General features: G+C 33.0%; 1 pseudogene; it reads left to right on the forward strand.

The window, feature by feature from the left end:
• Nucleotides 1–225: 225 nt before the first annotated feature.
• LOC133090533 (tubulin beta chain-like) overlaps nt 226–26,225 on the forward strand; it is a 47,451-nt pseudogene continuing 21,451 nt past the window's right edge.

The following is a 26,225-nucleotide window of genomic DNA, read 5'->3' on the forward strand; positions in this document are numbered from 1 at the left end:
TATTATGTTACTGTATTATAGGTAATTTTGTAAATAACAAAAGTCATTGGAAATATAAGTTATAAGAAATCACCTAAGTCTCATATGATATCTCTTCAAAATAAATTCCAGGGAGTTTATTTGTTTTTTTGTCTGGAGACTAAAGGGTTTCCACTGAAGAGTTGGGGGAAGTGATAACTAAAATAGGACAGAAGAGGTGGACAGTGTGTTCTCTGAGAGAACACCATGAGTCTGGTGTGGAGTCCATACCTTTTACAAAGAGAAAGCAGCAAATGTGCCATAACCCAATGTAAGCCAGTTACTGATGATAAATTACCTGGCTTCTTACGCCAGAAGGAGAGGAAGAAACTTTTTAAAAAAGAACAACCTGTGGTCACAAGTAAGTTAATTTTGATACTTGCCTCCCTAAAATGTTGAAGGTTATATGAAGGAGGTGACAGTGTTTCCCAAAGATTTCATTCTCTCCACTCATCCTTATTCCACTCTGGTGGGGTGACGTCTTGACACTTTGCATGAGGCAATCATTGAGCTCCAAACTGTCAAGAGGGCTTACCTCTTGACAGTATACATAGTACTTCAGCATATTTGTTTGTCCTTGTTAATTCCCTATCCTAGTGTACGGAGCCCTGAAGTTTAGCCCTAATCTAGATATTGTGATGAATTCTTTCTTCAGTTATTGGAGATACAGGAATAAAGAGTTAAAATACCTAATTGGCTCAGAGTGAGTTTTGGAGGGTCACCAAGAAGGCCATCCTTGAAGAATCAATGCAGAGACTTTGGTGTAAGGATAAAAAAACAGCATTTCGGTAACAAACTTGTGATACAAAATGCAATAGTCGTCTATGACAAACAATTTAGATGAATAATTATTAAGGGGGGGAGGGAATAGGACAATAGAAGTGGACCAGCACTAATGTTACTTGTTGTCCTACTCTGAAGGTCTCTCTTGTGATGATCCCAGATCCCCAGGAGACAAAGGCACAATTATTTCTTCTAAGACTATGAGCACCCTTACCATGCACTCCTCAGAATCCTCCTTCTGTGGCCACTTGTGGGAACTGCTGACTCCACAACTCAATTGTTTTACTATCTCTGCCGATAAAACAGCTGACTGTTATTTCTGGTCTTTCTTGACACGAATTCCCTTCTAACAATTCTAAGAGCCAAACTCAAATATCTCTTCTTTTCCTGTGGGTTATTTTTTTCCTAAGAATAATATTTTTAGAGACTTTTTTGCTGTTTCTCTTGATGATGACGCATATTTTGTAACCTATCTAACCTAGACTCAAGTGACTCTAGGAAGATTTATAGGGCACTAACTATGTTGGAATGTATAGTTTCTTAAAACATATTGAAGTGGATGTAGTAAGTACATTGGTGCAAAACTACTTGAGGAAGAGAAGTAAAGGTGAAAGAACAAAAAACTAACAGCTGCCAATATAAGACCAGGAAGGACGAATAAGTACCTTACACTAAAATGAACATAGCAGCAGACCAGAAAATGAAATAAAGTAATAAACAATTACATAGGCTTGTGCTCTTCAATTCTGATCTTAACAAAGGAGGGATGAATGAAATGAAACAAAATTTTCCAACAAGAAATTGCATAAGTCTGTTCTTATTGATCTGACTCCAGTATTATAAATTACAACAAAATGGTAGACTGAATTTGGAGAAAGGGTTATTAATCATGATATTACTTAAAGAATTTAACATTGACTATGATAAAATAAAATAAACTTAATGATGAGAAAGATGAACACCTCTTAGAAAAACAAAACACAAACACAACTCCTTTATGTACACACAAGGTCTTAGCTGAAATTTAAGAGATTGTTCAAAGTAGCTTTCTTCAAAGACAAATACCAAGAGATAAGGGCTCATTTCTCTTATATATTGAGATTACCTTCTACCACAGCATGCATTATCAATTGACATTGATTATAAATTGTGGTAAACAAGAATAATTTATATAAGGAGCATAATTCCAGGAATTGTGCTTAATGTTATTCTCTTAAATGAAATCACAGGTGTATTTTAGCTATTTTTCTTAAAGTAATTGTCTTTCCAGTAGAATGAGTTAAATCGGTTGTTGACTTCACTTCTGGAACTCATCAGTTATTCTTATGGGCTAAAATTTTACTTTTTTATGTTCCATAGCATAACCATGAATGTATCTTTACATTATGTCACACATAATTTTTCTATGGATGGAAAAAGGATGAATCAGGCATTTTGAGCCATTTTCTGCCACTTAAAACAGGTCATACAGCCTTCCTCTTGACTTTACTTCACGATTAACTGTCACAAAATATTTTGTGAAATTCTTAATGTATGCCATAATATGTAATTGTGTATAAAATGTATCCAAATGTGATGTCTATAACTTTATATATAACTCTCTCAGGAAACAATATAAAAGGTGAACATTGGAAAAATAGACTTAAATATTTAAATGTTCTTTTAGATGAATATTAGTTCAATCCTTTCCTTCAGGTAGAAGGGTATTATTACCTAATACCTTTAAGAAAAAAATGTCTTTGTGTACCAAATGCGTTTATCAATGAATTTGACTTATTAGGATTTAGATATTTTTTAAAACATATCTTTCATTCTGTAATTCCCAAACACAGTGCAGAACCATAAGATCTGGGGAAGAGTTTTCTTAATGTGCTCTAATATTTTGAGCAGCAAAGTCATTAGTGATCAAATACATAACCACATTATATATGAAAATCAATTATCTATATAAATTATCCATATGAATTATGAGTATACTTTAAAATACTCTTAATTTATATAGATAATTTTTCCAGAAATAATCAATGAAGGAATACTTATAAAAATTGTTATTAGTTAACAATTTTATGTTAGAACACAAATAACAATGTCAGATTAATTTTAGATTAGTATATTTTGTAAAAAAAAATAATCTTAGACTATGTTCCTCAGTCCTATTAGTAGATATAGAACTATGATTACCTTCTAAAAATGTTTCATTATATATTATTTATGGAGGTAGTTCTTACAATAATAGCCTCTTAGATTATCTCCCTGCCTTCCCACTCCCTTATATCCTTTCCAATGTCAAATTATTCTCCTTCTGAAAAGTTTTTACCTTATCCTTCCCATACTTGAAAACTTTTTACACCACAACACACTTTTTATCTCATGATCATTTCTTCTTGTGGAATTCCATCCACCAGCCTTGACAGTATTATTGGCATCACTGTTTTCATCACCATCAAAATTATCTTTATTCTTTAAGGTCCAAAAGAAACATGTCTTCCAATTTGTAACTTCCCTTAAAGTCTCCATTGTCCTATCACTGAAAAATTAATGCATTGCTCATTTTGTGTTTCTGTAGCACTTTATACATATTGTACATATGTATTAAATAATTTATCATTATGAATTACTACTTGTTCAGATGTTTATTTCTCTGATTTTATAGAAAAAAACAATAAATGTGATGGCCCTATTTGATTAACAGTTTTACCAGCAATATTTAGCACACTGCCTCTGCAAAATAAGTGCTTAAAGAATGTTGTAATAGGGAATGATATTGAATTTTCTGTAACATAGCAGGTGTACTTATTTAATCACTATTTCTTTCCATATAGACATAAATATACTTTTCTTTCTCCCTTGCCCACATCATAACTAAATGTGGTTCTGAACTATGATTCAAATTTTTCTTTCATTACCAGGTGTATTACAAATTATTTAATGAATTTTAGATATTATTTAAAGGTTTATTAGGTAGAATTAAAATTCTTGCTAAGCAAATAGTTACATATCAATTTCCAGTGTTTGAAACAATGTTATTTATACTGCTTATAAAACCTAACAAATATACAAGATATTTTATAATATCCTATAGAATTTAAATATGGACATGTACATTAAGAATAATTTAGAATATTCATGAAGAAGACATAAATTTACAATACCCATCAATGAGGAGAAACTTTATCTAGCACATTGAGAAAAGGTTTTGGAGTCAGAGAGCTTCAACTAACATACTTTGTACTAGTTCCTATCTCATTCTGGAAACACAAATTTGATCGATGCATTTTATTCAAAATTCACGTTGCTAAGTGGTTGTTTATCGTTAGCTTAATGCTTTCTTCACGAGATTATTAGAAGTATATTTATTCCTCTAGTAATCACTTTATTAAATGAATCTGAAAATCTAGGAAATTAATCAAATATTGTCAGATTGTAGTACTGATAAACATAAACACTATGAATATTACTCACTGTATCTTTAAGTATTATCAAAATGAAGTACTCATAAACACTATGAATAGTATGCCCTGTATCTTTATACTTATTCCATAAAACAAGCATAAAATATCGGTCTCAAACATAAGCTTGGAAGGCATTAGTAAACTTATTGGTAGAGTATAAATATGTAAACTTCCAAGATATGAAGCTCTGGCAATTCATACATAGTAAATTAGAACAGATAACACTATATGTTTCAAACAAGTAATACATTTCAAGGGGGATAAAGTGTTCCTGTTAAGTGTTCATAAAGAATATGAGAAGAATAAAAGAAATTAGGAAAGAAGCTTTTAAAAGATCAAATGTGTTTTATAAAATATTAAAATACATTTACAAGTATAGGGTGAGTAGGCATGCTATATATTCATGATCTATAAAATGGTAGATGTTAAGATTCCAATCTCTTTTTATTCCCAAGCTTGAGTGCAATAATACACACATATGCTCACGTATATGATGTTTATAAAGTGAACAGAACAATTTGACTGTATCACATAGGTCACATAACAATTTTAGGCATTTCTTTTGTAAATTTAAGTGGCAGATTTTAGCACCGCCCCCTACACACATTCAAAAATAAACATTTAGATAGTTGTAACAGAAAATATATTTTGTTTCCTTTCTAAATCTACTTATAATTAACTCAATTTCCTATGTTACTTTGCAAATAAATATAGACTCTGATTCAATATCACAAAGAATATTACAGTTAAAACCTATTTTTATTTCTTTTCTCTCTGCTTTCCAGACCACATCCCCAGCACTGATACAATATAATCTCATGAGGAGGAAACAAATCTTAAACTTTCAAGTGGTGTTAGAACTGTTTTTTCCCCTCAATTATCATGAAATGCATTTAAATGTATTTTTATATATCAATAATTAGGAAGTACTGTTATTGTCTATTACTTTTATATAGAATAGCATACCATAATAAAATAAAAATTTTTAATAAAATTATATAATTGGGAGTTAATTGGGATATTGTTTTCCAATCATCTTCTGCTAACCCTTTTAAAGTTAACAGAATTCCTCTGATAAGCAAGAAACAAAAATCCATTCCCATGAAAACAAATAGTCTACCCTGAAGTTCACAGTCCTGGTAGAGCAATAAATCAGATCTATGTCAACATGTACTTAATTATAATCAGGTATAAAACTGATGACCTTTGACGTATTAGTTGATGTCCTCAGGGGATAGAATCTTTAACTCGGATGGAAGCTATTTCTGACCTTGACAGTTAAATTCATGCAAATCTTTGAACATAGCAAAATATTTTTAAAGATAATTGTAAATATTTCCAAGTACCGCTACATAAAAGTCAGAGTTTTCAAGGGTATGGTTCACTCTCACCAATCTAAATCTGTTGTAAAAGGGAAAAAATCCTTTTTTTATTGAAGAAAATTAAAGAATAACGTTATTTACAGAAGCTGATAGTTATTTATCCGGTAATACTGAATTTGTCTGGTAACTGAGATAATTTGCAATAATTAAAAGATAAATGAGTATTTATTTTAATTATTAAAAATCCATACTTCATTTAGTATGTAAATACAACTAGCTGAAGGCAACCTAAGTGCACCACATACTTTTATATTTACATACATAATAAATAACATTTTAGTGTTTATTAAATTATTAATTTTGATGGTTTCATTATGAGATTAAATAATTATTCTGTACCAAGATATGTTTTCACTATTTTATATCTAGTAAAAATAACTTACAGATTCAATTTTCCACTATACTTTTTTTCGGTAGTATTAACTGCAAATTCCAAATACTTGATCACATTTAAGGGGACAGGGTGTCTTATTTGACAAAATACAGGGTTTCACTTTGGAGTTCCCTTACCCTTCTAAGACTATTCAAGATGAAATCCTTGACTACTCAAGGGATAGACAATATGGCCATTTATATAATATGAAAAGTCTTTTAGGAGTCATCATGTTATTTCTTTTTTACTTTCAAATGAGATCACTTCCCTATAAAAAGGAAGCACCATCCTAGACCTAAGATGGGAGAATGAAAACAGAAGGATGGGGGATAAAGAAACTATAAAGAAGACATGAGAGGAAAACACTGAAAGCAAGAAAAGGTGTGTTTCATGTTTAACAATACAAGAAAAATTTATTAGAGCATGTGACCAGTGTGATATACATTACTAGATTGCGTGGTTCTAGTGATATACCCTACTGTGTAAGTCTGTGACTCTCACTTTATCCTGAGGATTATTTTCAGGAATACAGCTACACATTACAAACATTTCCTGCCATGGTGTAGAAATATTCACACATTGCAAAGTTGGCATAATACTATCCGCAATTTACAATTAGGAATAAAAAAATGTGAGGCAAAATCCCTTTCACAGTAAAATGTGCTATGCAAAATACATATTTGCTAAAAAAATTGCATGCGATATTCCTCTTATTTCAGAATTTTTAAGCTCTCTGTACTTTATTCTGAAGACAAATGCAATTGAAAAATATAATTAAAAAACTGCAAGTCCAGTTTTTCAACAAGAAAAATTGAATTTTCTAATGTATATGTTATTTATTTTTTGGCAACTATATATAAACTTGTGCTAAAAAAACTAATCACTTTTCCATCAAAAGCTGAAACAGATGTCCTTAACATAAATACAGAAATTCAGAGAATAGTTTTTAAAGGGCGAAATTATACTTGACACTTGGCAAATAAAAATTAAGAAATGTTAAACCAAGATTTAATTCCAAAGTTAAAAGCAAGCTGATGTTATCTTTGTCAGGACAATAAACAAGAAATTTAAAAATTAGTCTGCTTAATATTTGACATGATAAGCAAGAGGATATATTACTCCTGAAAAATATAATAGAAGACAATATATACTGAATATTTACTCTATTCCAGATGCTCATACTATGATATTTTTTAAACTAATTCTTGGAGGGATGTTGAGTAATTAACCCAAGGTCCCCAGTAGTAAGTGAAGCCAGGATGCGTAACTAGGCAGTCTGGTTCAGACTCCATGTCCATAAACACTGGGCTAAATGTTTCAATAAACTGAAAGCCTTTTGATAGCAAGAAGCATGTTGTTTTATGAAGACAATCTCAATGGTGGACACTTGCAGAGGTTGTTAAAATTGTTCTGTATATGAAATGAAAATTTCTGTTTGTGAACATGAAGTCTACTTTAAGCAGCTTTTGTTCTCTTAGCTTTTTCCATTACATTCTCATTAAAACCCTGTTACGTTTTCTACAGTTGCCTGGCACACTTAGCTAAATGTAATGTTGGTGTGTTTGACGTTTGGATTTACTTGTATAGAATTGAGTTTATTTTGCCAAATTCACCAGGTAAAGAGACTATCTGCTAATTTGTCTGGTTGGACCCAGGCTATGTTCCTACTATTTGCATTTGTTTGAGAAAAAAATTGTTAACTGGTTTCAACATCTAGTTAGAATAACTAGAAAGCCAAGTAAAATTTCTGACTCAGAAAATGAGGAGAAATCAAATGATGTGTTATACTGAGTGTCTTAAACCTCATTTAGAATAACCTATCTCTATAATATCTGAATGACAATAAATAGCACATAGGAGATAAAAATTGATAAAAGATGGAAAAGAAGACTGTACAAGAGATTATCATATAGATTTGAACAGAGAATATTTAGACCTGGTAAATTTTTATTATTACCAAATTGACTCCATGAATTAATACTGAAAAATAAAATGAAAAAAATAATAAAATAAAAAATAAAATAAATAAAATTTGTATTCATAATTTACTCAAAAACACATACTCATGGGAATAATAGAAACCAGATATTAGACATAAAAGAAAAATGAGGCATCTTTTGAAAGTTTTTCTTTTTCTTTTAAAGATTAATTTCTTATGGAGTAATATATACTTGAGACAGAAGCTACTATGTAACGGGAACTATTCTAAGTAATTTGAATATCATCTGTTTTAATCCTTGAAATTAAAGGTAGATTGATGATAAGAACAGTGAGGCTGAGAGTTTAGGCAATTTGCCCATGGAGGATTAAACTAAAAAAAACTACAGCCAGAATTCAAGCTCAGTTTTATCTGATTTAAAACCTCAAGATAAAAGGGGACACAGGGACTTCCCTGGTGGTCCAGGGAGTAAGACTCCATGCTCCCAATGCAGGGGGCCCGGGTTCCATCCATGGTCAGGGAACTAGATCTCACATGCATGCCACAACTAAGAGTTAGCATGCAGCGACTGAGAGTCTGCATGCTGCAACTAAGAAGTCCGCATGTCACAACTGAGTCCATATGTCGCAACTAAGAAGTCTGCATGCCACAACTAAAAGATCTTGCACGCCTCAATGAAGATCCCGCGTGCCACAACTAAGACCCAGCTCAAACTAAATAAATAAATAAATAAATAATTTTTAAAAGACACATTATAATTATAAAGAAGTTCACAGCAATAATCCAGAAATCAAGTACCTCTGTTTATTTCAAGAAGTAAAATGACATTTCCGAAATTCAAATTAATTGTAATTCACAACTATGATGCTCTAAATGTCAAACAACTTTGCAGAGAGGGAAAAAAGAAGAGGATTCTTTTTTTTTAAAAAAGGAAAATGTAGGATTTTACAACTTCTAAAAGAGTAAGAACCATTTTCTTTTCAGAAACAAATATGATTTTAAATTCAGACACTGTAAAAGTTTCACTATATATGTGTGTGTGCATGTATATATATGTGTATATATATGTGTACACATAAAATATATTAAGTTTTTGTCTGTCAGTGTGAATTTGCTTCACATCTATTAATGTAGCCGCAACTAATTTGGCTGTACTTTTGGAGAATAAAGACCAAAGAAAAAGTATTATTTTATCACATAATTACATCATTAAAAGAATAAATACTATTAGGGCAAAAACATTCATTCACTAATATATGAAATCATTCTTTCATGTCAAATAGCCAGGAATCTCCCCTTTTTGGCTGCTTCATTTTGATAAATAAATTAATACATGATACTTTAATCCTGGAAGAATTTTCAGTTTATATTTACTATTTATACTTTTGCATGTGGTGAAAGAAAACAAGTACTGATATTATCATTGGATCAATTTGATTCAAGACCCCTTTGAGTTAGTGACAGAAAGAGTATGTTAATTTTCTCTTTCAAATATTTTCTCAAATAGCTAAATGGTAGAAAAATTGCCTAGAGAATATAAGTCTGTGAATAAAAAAGCCCTGAATGATGTACTATCATCATTTTTTTCTATTGAAATCGGGGACTGAATCAAAGTAATGAGATATGACATTAAGGTGACTTCCCACTCTGTAGAGACTAGTTTAAATGAATGGAGCTTGTAGAGTTCGTCTGTTGTTTATAGACAGGAGCATTTCAAATACTCTCTCACAATCTCACTTATATAGACCTCACCTAGCTGAATGAGGGCCAAGCTAACCAGTTTGATATGAAATCTTTGCCCATGACAGTTGCTGAAGGAACTCATCAGGTTCTTCTTCACAATATACATTTGCTTCATTAATTGTAAATTGATTCTTCTGTCCATGACAGTCTCCAGAGGATCACTGAAATGACAAGCTTCCTGGATCAGCTCATCTGAATGTTACAGCTGCTTTTCAGGGAAATTGAAAGCCATGAATCCATCAAAGGGAACTATGCTAATCCCTATTGTTTTGCATGTCTATTGAGACAGCAGTGAGAAACTAAAATGTTCTATCACAAAATCATGTCCTGTGAAATGTTTTTTTTTTTTTCACAATGTATGCAATTAAAATCCACATGAAAACTGGACTAATCTATAACACAGATATAAAATGAGAAAACACATTTTAATGAGACAAAATCTAATAAATGAGCACTGCTTTAAAAGGTAACTCTCTGTTTTTCATTTTACAAAATGTTTTTGGTAATGCATGTCTTTTAATCTCATTTCTAATATATCTTACAGACATATCAGAGAGAGGTTAGGTTAAGATTTTCAATTTTGAGTATTAATAACTGTAGTTATATCTTAGTAGATACTTCAAAGTTTATATATTATAAAATAACTGAACAAGCCAAAACTTGTATTCTGATATTCTTGAAACCTCAACTCAGTTTGAATAGATGTGAGAAAAGCATTATATTTTTCTACAAAAAATAGGATTACATGCTTGAATGATATTTATGATTTTAAATAAACTGGTCATCTTACATACATCATTTTCCACCCTCAAAGTGTTTTAAACCTGAATATTTATTCTTCCATGAAGCATTGTGCTAATTACCCCAATATTAAAATTCATATTTTTCCATAAATTTTAATTTTATGTATAGGCTGATCAATTACATTGCAAAATATTCTCAATTAATGAATGAATTGTGCTGGAAGAGTTTGCAAATCTGATGTTTAGAAATTGGAGTAAAATTTTCCATTAATGTAATGTTGTAAAAAGTACACAGGTTCTGGGGCTTCCCTGGTGGCGCAGTGGATGAGAATCTGCCTGCCAATGCAGGGTACACGGGTTCGAGCCCTGGTCTGGGAAGATCCCACATGCAGCGGAGCGACTAGGCCCGTGAGCCACAATTACTGAGCCTGCGCTTCTGGAGCCTGTGCTCCACAAGAGAGGCCGCGATAGTGAGCGGCTCGCGCACCGTGATGAAGAGTGGCCCCCACTTGCCGCAACTAGAGAAAGCCCTCGCACAGAAACGAAGACCCAACACAGCCATAAATAAATAAATAAATAAATAAATAAATAAACCCAAAAGTTTAAAAAAAAAAAAAAAGTACATAGGTTCTGAAATCAGCTAATATAATGCAAATGTTTAGGTTTTAAATATACGTTATAAAGATTATTTTCATAGCACTTCTTTTTGAGAGAAATATGCCACAATTAGAGATGTCTAAAAGATTTCTTTTACTGTAGCAGGAATAAGATATATTCCATGCCCATCTTCTCATCCGGGAGAAGGTTCCAAACAACAGCTGAGACAGCACGGCTTTTCAGGACAGATTATGGGAAACAGTAATGCCCAACCAGTGTTAGGATTCTAAATGGATATCTAGAGGGATTTTTTTGGTTGGAAAAGAGTCCATAATCATGAATGGTGCTGAGAGAAGACAGGAGAGGTCTCTGACATGCTTAGGATGAAAGCAGAAAGGCAGGTCTTGCCAAGAGCCCATTGTGACAATTTTTGGTTCTTGCACTTTTAATTCCTTCTTCCATCTCTGAGGACAAAGACAGAAGGAGGGTAGAACCTGCAGAATTCTTTACTCCTATTGGGTCACTGAATATTGCTTCTGTGTTTGTTTGCTTATGTTTGATTTTATAGTCAGCATCAAGTAAAAATCAGCTTAGGGTAAATGCAATAAGAGTTTTAATATCACACTATATCACAGAAAACTTTATTTCTGATGTTCATTTAAATACAAAACTATCTTGTCTCTGATGATATCAGCTACCACAATTTTTTTTATTTAACTGATAGTTTATGTTTATTAATAGTAATAAATTTTAAGTAACTTGTTTTTATTACGCAAGTACAATGAGGAACTACATGAAAGGCACAAAGAATTATTTTTTCAATAAAGAACATCAAGATATATTTAAGTCCATAGTAATGAAACAGAAAGAATCTCTCTTTTCTTTCCCCACACCCTAAAAATAAAATAAACATAGTAAAGTTTTGGAAGAAAAGAAAGTAACATTAAAGAAAAGCTGAACTTGCCTCTTATTGATAATGATAATAATGATACTATGGTCATTTCTTAAGTATTAGACATATAGCAGGTACTATGCTAAATGTTAACATTTTTATTTCATTTAATACTTCAAACCACCTTAGGAAGAGTGTTATGATTTTCTCCATTAAATTCACAGAGATACTGAAATTATAAATGTCAGGGTATTTGTGCATGGTCACATATCAAATCAGGATTCAAGCCAAGAGATTCAGATCCAGAGTCTGGGCTATTACTTACTACACTGCATTGACTCTGAGCTCCACTTTCAATCATGTCTATTTTTTAATTTCCTTTCCTTCCCTTCTTTTAATGCCTACCTGCCTTCTTCCATTCATTCAATATTTACTAAAGATCTACATCTACCATTTTGTACTGTGAAAAGTTTCAATGTGCTTATTTCATCAAAGGAATATTACTAAAATTTATTTTTTTTTAAATTGAAGTATAGTTGATTTACAATGTTTTATAATTTATTATATATAAATTTTATATATATATAATTGATTTTATATATATATATAATTGATTTTATATATATATATATATATATATATATATATATATATATATATATATATATATATATATACACACACACACCACATCTTCTTTATCCATTCATCTGTTGATGGACATTTAGGCTGCTTTCATGTACTGGCTTTGTAAATAGTGCTGCTATGAACATTTGGGTGCATTATCTTTTTGAATTGGAGTTTTTGTCTTTCCTGGATATATGCCCAGGAGTGGGATTGCTGGATCACATGGTAACTCTATTTTTAGTTTTTTAAGGACCCTCCATACTGTTCTCCATAGTGGCTGTATCAATTTGCATTCCCACCAACAGTGGAGGAGGAGTTCCCTTTCTCCACATCCTCTGCAGCATTTATTGTTTGTAGACTTTTGATGATGGCCATTCTGATGTGAGGTGATACCTCACTGTAGTTTAGATTTGTGTTTCTCTAATAATTAGCAATATTGAGAGTCTTTTCATTTGCCTCTTGGCCATCTGTATGTCTTCTTTGGAGAAATGTCTATTTAGGTCTTCTGTCCATTTTTGGATTGGGTTGTTTGTTTTTTGAAATTGAGCTGTATGAACTATTTGTCTATTCTGCAAATGAATGCTTTGTCAATTGCATTGTTTGCAAATATTTTCTCATAGTCCGTAGGTTTTCTTTTTGTTTTGTATGTGGTTTCTTCTGTGCAAGAGCTTATAAGTTTGATTAGGTCTCATTTGTTTATTTTTGCTTTTCTTTATTTCTTGATGTATAAACAGAGTTTTAGAAAGATAGTTCTGGTAAACCAGTAATTCAAGATATTGATGGCAGAGTGAAATATTTATCTATTTCTGCAATTTTTCTAAAATTTAATGGTTTCAAATACAACATTTATTTTCTAACAGAGCTCCTGTGGGTCAGGAATCTGAGAATGGCTTAAATCCATTGGTTGGTTCCGGCTTAGGGCCTTTCAGGAAGTTGTAATCAAGGTGTCCCCTAGGGCTCCAGTCATATCTAAACTTGATTGGTACTCAAGGATCTGCTTCCAAGGCAAATCAGTGTTTGTGTTGACAAGAGGTCTCTGTTCCTCGCCATGTTGACTTTCCAGAGTGTTAGTTGAACATTCTCATAACACGGCAGCTGGCTTCACCTGAAGTGAGTAATCCAGAAGGCAAGGCCAAACGTAGCCTCACAAGTCAAACACTGCCATTTCCACAGTAACTTACTGGTAAAACAGATCATCCCTGTTTAGTGTGGGAGGGAGATACACAATGGTGTGGATACCAAGAGGTTGGAATAATTGGGGGTCACTGTGAAGGCTGGCTACCAATGATAGCTTCAGTTCCTTTAGTAAAATGTTAAAGAATAATATTGATGAGAATCTAAAACTTAAGAATTAGAGAAGACAGTGGAATGTAAGTAGGGGTTATTATAAAGATATTTCATAGATGTAATAAGCAAAATTGAAGGATATTTTTGTTCGGGGAGAATGGTTGTCAAGCCATGATGGAAAAGAAGATTGAATATTGCAAAATTTTTGTTTTGGGTGGCTAGGGGAAACACATGCAACAACAACAACAGCAACAAACAACTCTGCTAATAGTTGATATAGGAGAAAAATATTTTAAGCAAGTGAACAATTGTGAGTTCATCCATTTATTATTTACTCATTTATTCAACAAATATTTATGCATGGTATACTATGTTCAGGATAATTAGGCTAGCTGATGGAGACATAGAACTGAACAAAACAATAGCCCTTGCCTTCATGGGGCTCACATGTTAGTAAGAAAAGAAGTGAGCACATCTATGCTTTATAATCAATTATTTTAGGAGAAAGCCTACACATGATCCAACACCTTTTAGATACAGCCCAATGTGTCTGCTTTCGATTACAGCAGCTCTCTCAAATATATTGCCTATACTTTATTTTCTAATCTATTGATTTTCTTCAGTTTATTTTAGTCGAATATCTGTTTCCATCTACTTGACTGAAATTCTCCTATCAAGTGACCAATAGCTTCCTCTATGGCAAACTCTCCCTCTAAGCAACATTGACACACTTCTGGAAGCATGTTTTTTTTCTTGACTTCCATGACACTACATTTTCCTGATGCATCTTCTACCTCATTGGCTGCTTCCTTTCAATCCCTTTACCTGGTTCATCCTCAGCTTGACCTTCAAATGTTAAATCACTCAGGACCATATAATTTAGCCCTCTTTTTGTCTCTATGTTCTCTCAAGTAGCCTCATCCAAGACTTTGAATGCTACTACAAGGTTATTATTTCTAAACATATCTTTAGTTAAATGTTTCCCCATGATCTATATTTGTATATGTAATTACCTACTTGTTTTGTTCACATGAATATCTAGTAATTATCAAACACTTCAACCAAACCAAAGCAGCCACAATGATTCCAGTCCCTACCTCCAATCTGTTCTTCCCTCAATTGTCCCTAACTCAATATATGATGCTATCAAAGATCAAACTCATAATTGTTGACACCGTTCACAAACCAATCAGATACATCAGAAAACCTCATCATCAATACTTCAAAAAAATTCCTAAACCTGACCATTTCTATTTCCCTCCTACTACCTTAATCAAAGCTGCACTACTAAATAGCTACCCAATGATTCTCTGCTTCCAATTTTATTCTCTTACAAAACAAATCATATCATTTACCAGCTAAAAACAGTCTAATTGTTTCCAAACATTGTTCAAATAATATTAAAACAAATTACCAGGATCTACAGAGTTCTGTAAGACTTAACCCCTGCCTATCTCTCCAATGTCATCTCTTATCTATCTTCCATGTTGCTTCAGGTTGAAAACATCAAACATTTTTCCCCTGTCTTTTTAACGGGTCAAACTTCTTCAAATTTAGGTCCACTGCGCTTGCTTTTCCAGTTATGTGCATGGGGTGACTCATACTAATTCAGGTTTTATAACAAATGTTCCCTTTCCAGAAAGGGCATCCCTACATCATCTCAACTAAAAATATACATCTGTTCTCCCCATTTACTTTCAATCATGCATCATATTAATTTTCTGTATAAAACCTATCATTATGGAAATATTTATGTGTTTTTCATTTATTATTTACTTGGTTATTTTCTATATAATCTAGACCAGCATGCACGCTCATTGAGAGCATTGCTTTTTCTGGTTTGTCCACAACACTTAGCTATATCTAAAACTAGGTAGAAGCCCAATGAATATATATCAAATGACTGAAATATTATTTTTTAAGTATTCTCTACAACATTATTATAACATTTTCAGAATCTGAGGCTAGATCTTTTCAGCTTTGTATCTCACTTTACAAAAAATGCAACACAAAGCATTTTAGACACTAAATAATAGTACTAAAATAGAATTTAATATTAGTCTAATAGATTAGTTTCTTTTAAAATTAAGTTGAAACACCACATATTAAATAATCTATGATTGTACTTCACTAGTAGGACATAATATAAAATTGCATACCTTAATAGAAAGCATAATTACTGAGTAGATTCTTAGCTTTGGAATCAGAAAGGTCTATATTTTAATAATGATTCTCATTTTCTCAGTAGGAGTTTAAATTTTTACTTAATGTTTCTAATATTCAGTTTACTTGGTTATAAATGGGGAATAATCACAATTTTCTAACTCACAGGTTTCCACTATATATTAAATGAGATAATTTATGTAAAGCACATGGCAATGTGCTTGACAGTGTACTCAGAAAATAAATTTTATCACTATTTCTAATATTTTGAAGGCTTTAAAATTTAATTTCTCTGGACAGCCGCATGTAAATCAATGTAGTTAGAACACACCCTCACACCATTCACAAAAATAACTCAAAATGGCTTAAAAACTTAAATATAAGACAAGACAAGACACCATAAGACTCCTAGAAGAGAACATAAGCAAAACATTCTCTGACATAAATTGAACCAATGTTTTCTTAGGTCAGTCTCCCAAGGCAATAGAAATAAAAGCAAAAATAAACAAATGGGACCTAATCAAACTTATAAGCTTTTACACAGCAAAAGAAACCATAAACAAAACAAAAAGACAACCTACAGACTGGGAGAAAATATTTGTAAACGATGCAACTGACACGGGCTTAATTTCCAAAATATACAAACAGCTCATACAACTCAGTATCAAAAAAATAAATAACCCAATCAAAAACTGAGCAGAAGACCTAAATAGACATTTCTCCAAAGAAGACATAAAGATGGCCAATAGGCACATGAAAAATTCTCAACATCACTAATTATTAGAGAAATGCAAATCAAAACTACAATGAGGCACAACCTCACACTGGTCAGAATGGCCATCATTAAAAATCTACAAATACTAAGTGCTAGAGAGGGTGTGGAGAAAAGGGAACCCTCTTAAACTGTTGGTGGGAATGTAAATTAGTGCAGCTACTATGAAAAACAGTATGGAGGTTCCTCAAAAAACTAAATTTAGAGTTTCCATATGATCCAGCAATCCCACTCCTGGGCATATATCCAGACAAAACTATAATTCAAAAAGATACCTGCATCCCTATGTTCATAGCAGCACTATTTACAATAGCCAGGACATGGAAGCAACCTAAATGTCCATCAACAGATGAATGGCTAAAGAAGATGTGGTATATATATACAATAGAATATTACTCAGCCATAAAAAGGAATGAAATAATGCCATTTGCAGCAACATGGATAGAACTAGAGATTATTGTACTAAGCAAAGTAAGTCAGAAAAAGAAAGACAAATACCATAAGATATCACTTATATGTGGACTCTAAACTACAACACAAATGAACATATCTATGAAATAAAAACAGACTCACAGATATAGAGAACAGACTTGTGGTTGCCAGGGGGAATGGAATAGGGGTGGGAAGGATTGGGAGTTTGGGATTAGCAGAGGCAAACTATTATATATAGGATGGATAAACAACAAGGTACTACTGTATAGCACAGGGAACTATATTCAAGATCCTATGACAAACCATAATGGAAAAGAATATGAAAATGAATATATATATACACACACACACACACACACACACATATGACTGAGTCACTTTGCTCTACACCATAAATTAACAGAACATTGTAAATCAACTATACTTCAATAAAATTAAAAAAAAATAATTTCTCAAAAATTCATGATGGAGGAAAACCTTTCTTTTAATTGTCATTTTTCACTTAGTTGATATACAGTACATTGTAAATAAGGTAAAAGTTCTCTAGGGGAAATGCAGAAGAAAGTACAGCAGCCTGTAGCATTTATTTCCTTCCTTCCCTCCCTCCCTCTCCCTCTCTTTCTTTCTTTCTTTCTTTCTTTTTTCTTTCTTTTTTTCTTTCTTTCTTTCTTTCTTTCTTTCTTTCTTTCTTTCTTTCTTTCTTTCTTTCTTTCTTTCTTTCTTTCTTTCTTTCTTTCTTCTTTTTTCTTTCTTTCCTTTTCTTGCTTTCTTGCTTTTCTTGCTTTTTTAATGGAAGTGCCATAGCTTTTAATGCCCCAGGAATATAATGTCACAATATAATACCTAAAAGAATAGAGTTATTAGCAATAACACAAGCATTAGTACAGAATTTCTAAAATTAAATATAGTTGAGTTTCCCAAGCTAAATTTATTACAGGATCTTCTATAAGACCTGTTGGATAAAAAGCGGTCCATGAGCAATTAAAGATAACATCCTTATCAAAAAATAGAGGACACAGAAGAGTTGCTTGCTATTCATCAGAATGCTTTTCAATGATAGAATGACAAATCTTCCAATCTCACTGTGCCGAATAAATTGAATGTCTGTAAACCTCAGAGATCTCATTTGTAAAATGAGGGTAAAAATAGTGCCTACCTTGTAAAGCTAGTATTAAGATTATTAAACATAATCAAACTAAAGTATTTAGCACAATACTACACAGGTTAATCATTCATTAAAATTTATCTATTGTTTGCATCATTATCAATACAATAGTTTGAAGAGTTAAGCACTGAACAATATACTTGCTGTTCCTTAGATTATGAACTTGAGGGAAGAAGGATGATACTGTAGTATTTTATAATATATTAAGTTATGTAAGTCATAAACACAGAAGTGCTGTGAGGACAAATGCCACAATAAAGTATATATGAAGTAATATGCAGCTAACAGCTATCTACATTTTTCCTCAAAAATAAAACCCTACTACAGAATTTTGTTATGATTCTAGGCATCAGGCAAAAGTAATATTGGAGTTTTGGCCAGTTCTATGCTCTCCTAGGTGGATAGTTTTCCCTTCCCCATGGAGAGAACTGTGAAAATTTAATCAATTTACAAATATATTTCAAGAAGTTTCAAGATGTGTAAAATAAGAGGTGAAGTATGCTAGGCAATAATAATGAATGTTGTGAGCCAAGATTCTTAAGCAGAAAGTATATAGCACTTTCAGTCACATAGAAGAGAGGAAAGACCCAGACAGAGGAAAGTATTTGTCAGAAATTTGTACATAATATTCCCTGTTGAGCTAAAGATTATGAACGTAGTTCTTATATTAAAAGTAGGAACAAATGGAGGTTCAGAAAATTGTGTCCTCTAAAATTTGCTTTCTATTGATTTCATGCTATGGGAGGAAGTTTCAAAACACGTGTGAAGAAAGAAAAATTAATCCTACAAATAAAATATGCCCTAAATAGGTTTGACAAAAAAAAAAAATGGATGCAGAGAGACTTTTCTTTAACATCATTATTCAACATTCCATGAAAAGAGAGTTAGACTATCAAAACAGTAATATTAAGTCTATGATAATACATAACCTCAAAAAATACAAATTTGAGAAAAAAATTGAAATTATGATCAATTCATTCTTTGGAGCATTTCTCTCTTTGTCTTATCATTTGGTAAAATAATCTCCCAAGTTGTAAATAAAGATTGATGGTCTAGATGATCTCTGAGGATTAACTTTCATGTATGTTTGAAAGGGGGAAGAATGAGAGAATACAATAGATATATAGAGAGATAAATTGATATTAAACAATAGAAAGATAGATAATAAACACCACAATAATATTTGTGTCTATATTTCATATATAATATAAACATGTATAATAATATATTTATAACTGAAGTGATCACCTCTGTATAATAATGTTGTAGTTCACTTTGCTTTCAGATGAAAACTATTCTATTATATGCATGCTAGATTATCAAGAAAAGAAGATTTTTTTTCTTGGGGACTTTAAAAAAATTTTAAGAATCTGAGGGCTTAGGGAAAAAAAAGAAAGACCAATAGTGTTTCTATGTGATTCATAACAATAGAAGTGTAAAATTAATGTAAATATATTGAATTCTTTTAGAGTTAACTGGAATGTTCAGTTTTCATTAACTAAATTAGGTCAATTGAATGAAATTAGAAATCAAATACATAAAAATGTATATTGATATTCCAATTTACAAAGGCTCAAGTCTCCACCAGTGTGATTTCCATGTATCAGCCCCAATTGTCTACCATACTGTGTCATGTGTACAAAGGAACACATCCATTATATTTCCATGTCATCTGTTCATCACACCATTTGATGATGTTCTATGGTCAACAGCCCTGAAGAAACTGGATTTCTACTGACTTATCTAATTTTCTGGCTCTCCATTGCTATGTAACAAACTATCCAAATTTTAGTTGCTTTAAAAAAACGTACATTTAATTATATCACCTGATTTGTGGGAAGACTTTAGAGCTTAGCCTGCCAAGTTGTCTGTTCTATGAGGCACAGACTGGGGTCATACTGTTATATAAAGCTTGATATCTGGGCTTGTCTGGAGAAGATAAGATCACTTCACACATGTACTTGGCATCCTGGCAGGGAAGGGAAAAGATTGGTATCAGCTAGGCCCTTCTTCTTCAAGTAGGCCAAAGTCTCTACATGTAGTCTATCTAGCAGGGTAGTAAGACGCAAAGGGACCAAGGTAGAAGCTGTCAGTCTTCCTTAGGGCCTGAATAGGCATAGTGTACCACATTCTGTGGTCAAAGCAGCTATAGGCCAGACCAAATGCAAGGGTGGAGAAAATAGTTCCCATGTCTCGATGGATGGGGTGTCAATGAATTTGCAGCTATCTTTAACAGGCCAAAGTTTCCTATAGCAGTGATAATTCATTCCAGTAGCAGTCCTATAGCCTTACAAATTCCTACTTAGAAAAGCATACATTAGCATAGCTCTTCAAAATTGAAAAATAGTGTAGAGAAATGTGACATTTGAAATCTATACTTGAATAAAAATATTTCTCTCAGGGAAGCATAATGTGCAGACATGCAAACCTTATCCTGGAGATATCTCTCTTGTTAAAAAAAATAATGCTGTTCAGCTGTTCAGAACCACAGTAAACCACATGGATGCAAATAGCTTCAATTCAGAAAAGGGTGTTTGTATTTTCTTTTTTTTTTTAAACATCTTTATTGGAGTATAATTGCTTTACAATGGTGTGTTAATTTCTGCTTTATAACAAAGTGAATCAGCTATACATATACATATATCCCCATATCTCCTCCCTCTTATGTCTCCCTCCCACCCTCCTGATCCCACCCCTCTAGGCAGTCACAAAGCACCGAGCTGATCTCCCTGTGCTATGCGGCTGCTTCCCACTAGCTATCTATTTTACATTTGGTAGTGTATATATGTCCATGCCACTCTCTCACTTCGTCCCAGCTTACCCTTCCCCCTTCCCGTGTCCTCAAGCCCATTCTCTATGTCTGCGTCTTTATTCCTGTCCTGCCCCTAGGTTCTTCAGAACCACTGTTTTTTTTCTTTAGATTCCATATATATCTGTTAGCATATGGTATTTGTTTTTCTCTTTCTGACTTACTTCACTCTGTAGGGCAGACTCTAGGTCCATCTACCTCACTATAAATAACTCAATTTCGTTTCTTTTTATGGCTGAGTACTATTCCATTGTATATATGTGCCACATCTTCTTTATCCATTCATCTGTCAATGGATGCTTAGGTTGCTTTGTGTCCTGGCTATTGTAAATAGAGCTGCAATGAACATTGTGGTACATGACTCTTTTTGAATTATGGTTTTCTCAGGGTATATGCCCAGTAGTGGGATTGCTGGGTCGTAAGGTAGTTCTATTTTTAGTTTTTGAAGGAACATCTATACCATTCTCCATAGTGACTGTAACAATGTACATTCCCACAAACAGTGCAGGAGGGTTCCCTTTTCTCCACACCCTCTCCAGCATTTATTGTTCGTAGATTTTAAGATGATGGCCATTCTGACAGTTGTGAGGTGATACCTCATTGTAGTTTTAATTTGCATTTTTCTAATAATTAGTGACATTGAGCATCTTTTCATGCGCCTCTTGGCCATCTGTACGTGTTCTTTGGAGAAATGTCTATTTAGGTCTTCTGCCCATTTTGGGATTGGGTTGTTTGTTTTTTTGATATTGACCTGCATGAGCTGCTTGTAAATTATGGAGATTAATCCCTTGTCAGTTGGTTCATTTGCAAATATTTTCTCCCATTCTGAGGGTTGTCTTTTGGTCTTCTTTACGTTTTCCTTTGCTGTGCAAAGGCTTTTAAGTTTCATTAGGTTCCATTTGTTTAGTTTTGCTTTTTTTTTCCATTTCTCTAGGAGGTGGGTCAAAAAGGATCTTGCTGCAATTTATGTCATATAGCGTTCTGCCTGTTTTCTCTAAGAGTTTTATAGTGTCTGGACTTTCATTTAGGTCTTTAATCCACTTTGAGTTTATTTTTGTGTATGGTGTTAGGGAGTGTTCTAATTCCATTCTTTTACATATAGCTGTCCAGTTTTCCCAGAACCACATATTGAACAGGCTGCCTTTTCTCCATTGTATATTCTTGCCTCCTTTATCAAAAATAAGGTGACCATATGTGTGTGAGTTTATCTCTGGGCTTTCTATCGTGTTCCATTGATCTATATTTCTGTTTTTGTGCCAGTACCATACTGTCTGTCTTGAATACTGTAGCTTTGAAGTATAGTCTGAAGTCTGGGAGCCTGATTCCTCCAGCTCCGTTTTTCTTTCTTAAGATTGCTTTGGCTATTCGAGGTCTTTTGTGTTTCCATACAAGTTGTGAAATTTTTTGTTCTAGTTCTGTGAAAATTGCCATTGGTAGTTTGAAAGGGATTGCATTGAATCTGTAGATTGCTTTGGGTTGTATAGTCATTTTCAAAATGTTGATCCTTGCACTCCAAGAACATGGTATATCTCTCCATCTATTTGTATCATCATTAATTTCTTTCATCAGTGTCATAGTTTTCTGCATACAGGTCTTTTGTCTCCTTAGGTAGGTTTATTCCTAGGTATTTTATTCTTTTTGTTGCAGTGGTAAATGGGAGTGTTTCCCTAATTTCTCTCTCAGATTTTTCATCATTCATGTATAGGAATGCAAGAGATTTCTGTGCATTAATTTTGTATTGTGCTACTTTCCCAAATTCATTGATTAGCTCTAGTAGTTTTCTGGTAGCATCTTTAGGATTCTCTATGTATAGTATCATGTCATTGGCAAACACTGACAGCTTAACTTCTTTTCCAATTTGGATTCCTTTTATTTCTTTTTTGTCTCTGATTGCTGTGGATAAACCTTCCAAAACTATGTTGAATAATAGTGGTGAGAGTGGATAACCTTGTTTTGTTCCTGATCTTAGAGGAAATGGTTTCAGTTTTTCACCATTGAGAACGATGTTAGCTATGGGTTTGTCATATATGGCCTTGATCATGTTGAGGCAAGTTCCCTCTATGCCTACTTTCTGGAGGGTTTTTTTCATAAATGGGTGTTGAATTTTATTGAAAGATTTTCTGCATCTATTGAGATAATCATATAGTTTTTCTCCTTCAATTTGTGAATATGGTTTACCACATTGATTCATTTATGTATAGTGAAGAATCCTTGCATTCCTGAGATAAACCCCACTTGATCATGGTGTATGATCCTTTTTATGTGCTGTTGGATTCTGTTTGCTAGTATTTTGTTGAGGATTTTTGCATGTGTTCATCGGTGATATTGGCCTGTAGTTTTCTTTCTTGTGACATCTCTGTCTGGTTTTGTTATCAGGGTGATGGTGGCCTAATAGAATGAGTTTGGGAGTGTTCCTCACTCTGCTCTATTTTGGAAGAGTTTGAGAAGGATAGGTGTTAGCTCTTCTCTAAATGTTTGATAGAATTCACCTGTGAAGCCATCTGGTCCTGGTCTTTTGTTTGTTGGAAGATTTTTAATCACAGTCTCAATTTCAGTGCTTGTGATTGGTCTGTTCATATTTTCTATTTCTTTCTGGTTCAGTCTCAGAAGGTTGTGCTTTTCTAAGAATGTTTCCATTTCTTCCAGGTTGTCCATTTTTTTTGGCATATAGTTGCTTGTAGTAATCTCTCATGAACCTTTGTAATTCTGCAGTGTCAGTTGTGACTTCTCCTTTTTCATTTCTAATTCTATTGATTTGAGTCTTCTCCCTTTTTTTCTTGATGAGTCTGGCTAATGGTTTATCAATTTTGTTTATCTTCTCTGGCTAATGGTTTATCAATTTTGTTTATCTTCTCTGGCTAATGGTTTATCAATTTTTTTTATCTTCTTAAAGAACCAGCTTTTAGTTTTATTGATCTTTGCTATTGTTTTGTTCATTTTTTCCCCCTTTATTTCTGATCTGATCTATATGATTTCTTTCCTTCTGCTAACTTTGGGTTATTTTGTTCTTCTTTATCTAATTGCTTTAGGTGTAAATTTAGGTTGTTAATTTGAGATGTTTCATGTTTCTTTAGGTAGGATTGTATTGCTATAAACTTCCCTCTTAGAACTGCTTTTGGTGCATCCCATAGGTTTTTTGGTCATCGTGTTTTCACTGTCATTTGTTTCTACATATTTTTTGATTTGCTCTTTGATTTCTTAAATGATCTCTTGGTTATTCAGTAGTGTATTGTTTAGCCTCCATGTGTTTGTATTTTTTACAGATTTTTTCCTGTAATTGACATCTAGTCTCATAGCATTGTGGTCAGAAATGATACTTGATACGATTTCAATTTTCTTAAATTAACCAAGGCTTGATTTGTGACCCAAGATATGATCTATCCTGGAAAATGTTCCATGAGTACTTGAGAAGAAAGTGTATTCTGTTGTTTTTGAATGGAATGTCCTATAAATATCAACTAAGTCCATTATGTTTAATGTATCATTTAAAGCTTCTGTTTCCTTTTTTATTTTCATTTTGGATGATCTGTCCATTGGTGAAAATAGGGTGTTAAAATCCCCTACCATGGTTGTGTTACTGTTGATTTCACTTTTTATGGCTGTTAGCATTTGCCTTATGTATTCTGGTGCTCCTATGTTGGGTGCATAAATATTTACAGTTTTTATATCTTCTTCTTGGATTGATCCTTTGATCATTATGTAGTGTCCTTCTTTGTCTCTTGTAATAGTCTTTATTTTAAAGTCTATTTTCTCTGATATAAGAATTGCTACTCCAGCTTTCTTTTGATTTCCATTTGCATGGAATATCATTCTCCATTCCCTCACTTTCAGTCTGTATGTGTCCCTAGGTCTAACTGGGTCTCTTGTGGACTGCCTGTATACGGGTCTTGTTTTTGTATCCATTCAGCCAGTATGTCTTTTGGTTGGAGCATTTAATCCATTTACATTTAAGGTAGTTATCGATATGTATGTTCTTATTACCATTTTCTTAATTGTTTTGAGTTTTTTATTGTAGGTCTTTTCCTTCTCTCATGTTTCCTGCCTAGAGAAAGTCCTTTATCATTTGTTGTAAAACTGGTTTGGTGGTGCTGAATTCTCTTAGCTTTTTCTTGTCTGTAAAGGTTTTTTTTCTCTGTTGAATCTGAATGAGATCCTTGCTGTGTAGAGAAATCTTGGTGTAGTTTTTTTCCCTTTCATCACTTTAAATATGTCCTGCCACTCCCTTCTGGCTTTCAGTGTTTCTGCTGCCAGATCAGCTGTTAACTTCTTGGTAATTCACATGTTTGCTATTTGTTGCTTTTCCCTTGGTGCTTTTAATATTTTTTCTTTGTATTTTATTTTTGATAGTGTGATTAGTATGTGTCTTGGTGTGTTTCTCCTTGGATTTATTCTGTATGGGACTCTCTGTGCTTCCTGGACTTGATTGACTATTTCCTTTCCATATTAGGGAAGCTTTCAACTATAATCTTTTCAAATATTTTCTCAGTCCCTTTCTTTTTCTCTTCTTCTTCTGGGACCCCTATAATTCGAATGTTGGTGTGTTTAATGTTGCCCCAGAGGTCTCTGAGACAGTCCTCAATTCTTTTCATTCTTTTTCTTTTTTCTGCTCTGTGATAGTTATTTCCACTCTTTTATCTTCCAGGTCACTTTCCATTCTTCTGCCTCAGTTATTCTGCTATTCATTCCTTCTAGAGAAGGTTTAATTTCATTTATTGTGTTGTTCATCACTGCTTGTTTGCTCTTTAGTTCTTCTAGGTCCCTGTTAAATGTTTCTTGTGTTTTCTCCATTCTATTTCCAAGATTTCAAAGCATCTTTACTATCATTACTCTGAATTTTATTTTTCAGGTAGAGTGCCTATTTCCTCATCATTTCTTTGGTCTGGGAGGTGTTTACGTTGCTCCTTCATCTGCTGTGTGTTTCTCTGTCTTCTCATTTTGCTTAACTTACTGTGCTTGGGGTCTCCTTTTTGTAGGCTGCAGGTTCGTAGTTCCCATTGTTTTTGTTGTCTGCCCCCAGTAGCTAAGTTGTTTCAGGGGGTTGTGTAGTC

The sequence above is a fragment of the Eubalaena glacialis genome, chromosome 4, assembly GCF_028564815.1.
Source record: "Eubalaena glacialis isolate mEubGla1 chromosome 4, mEubGla1.1.hap2.+ XY, whole genome shotgun sequence".
In the NCBI taxonomy this organism is placed as follows: Eukaryota; Metazoa; Chordata; class Mammalia; order Artiodactyla; family Balaenidae; genus Eubalaena; species Eubalaena glacialis.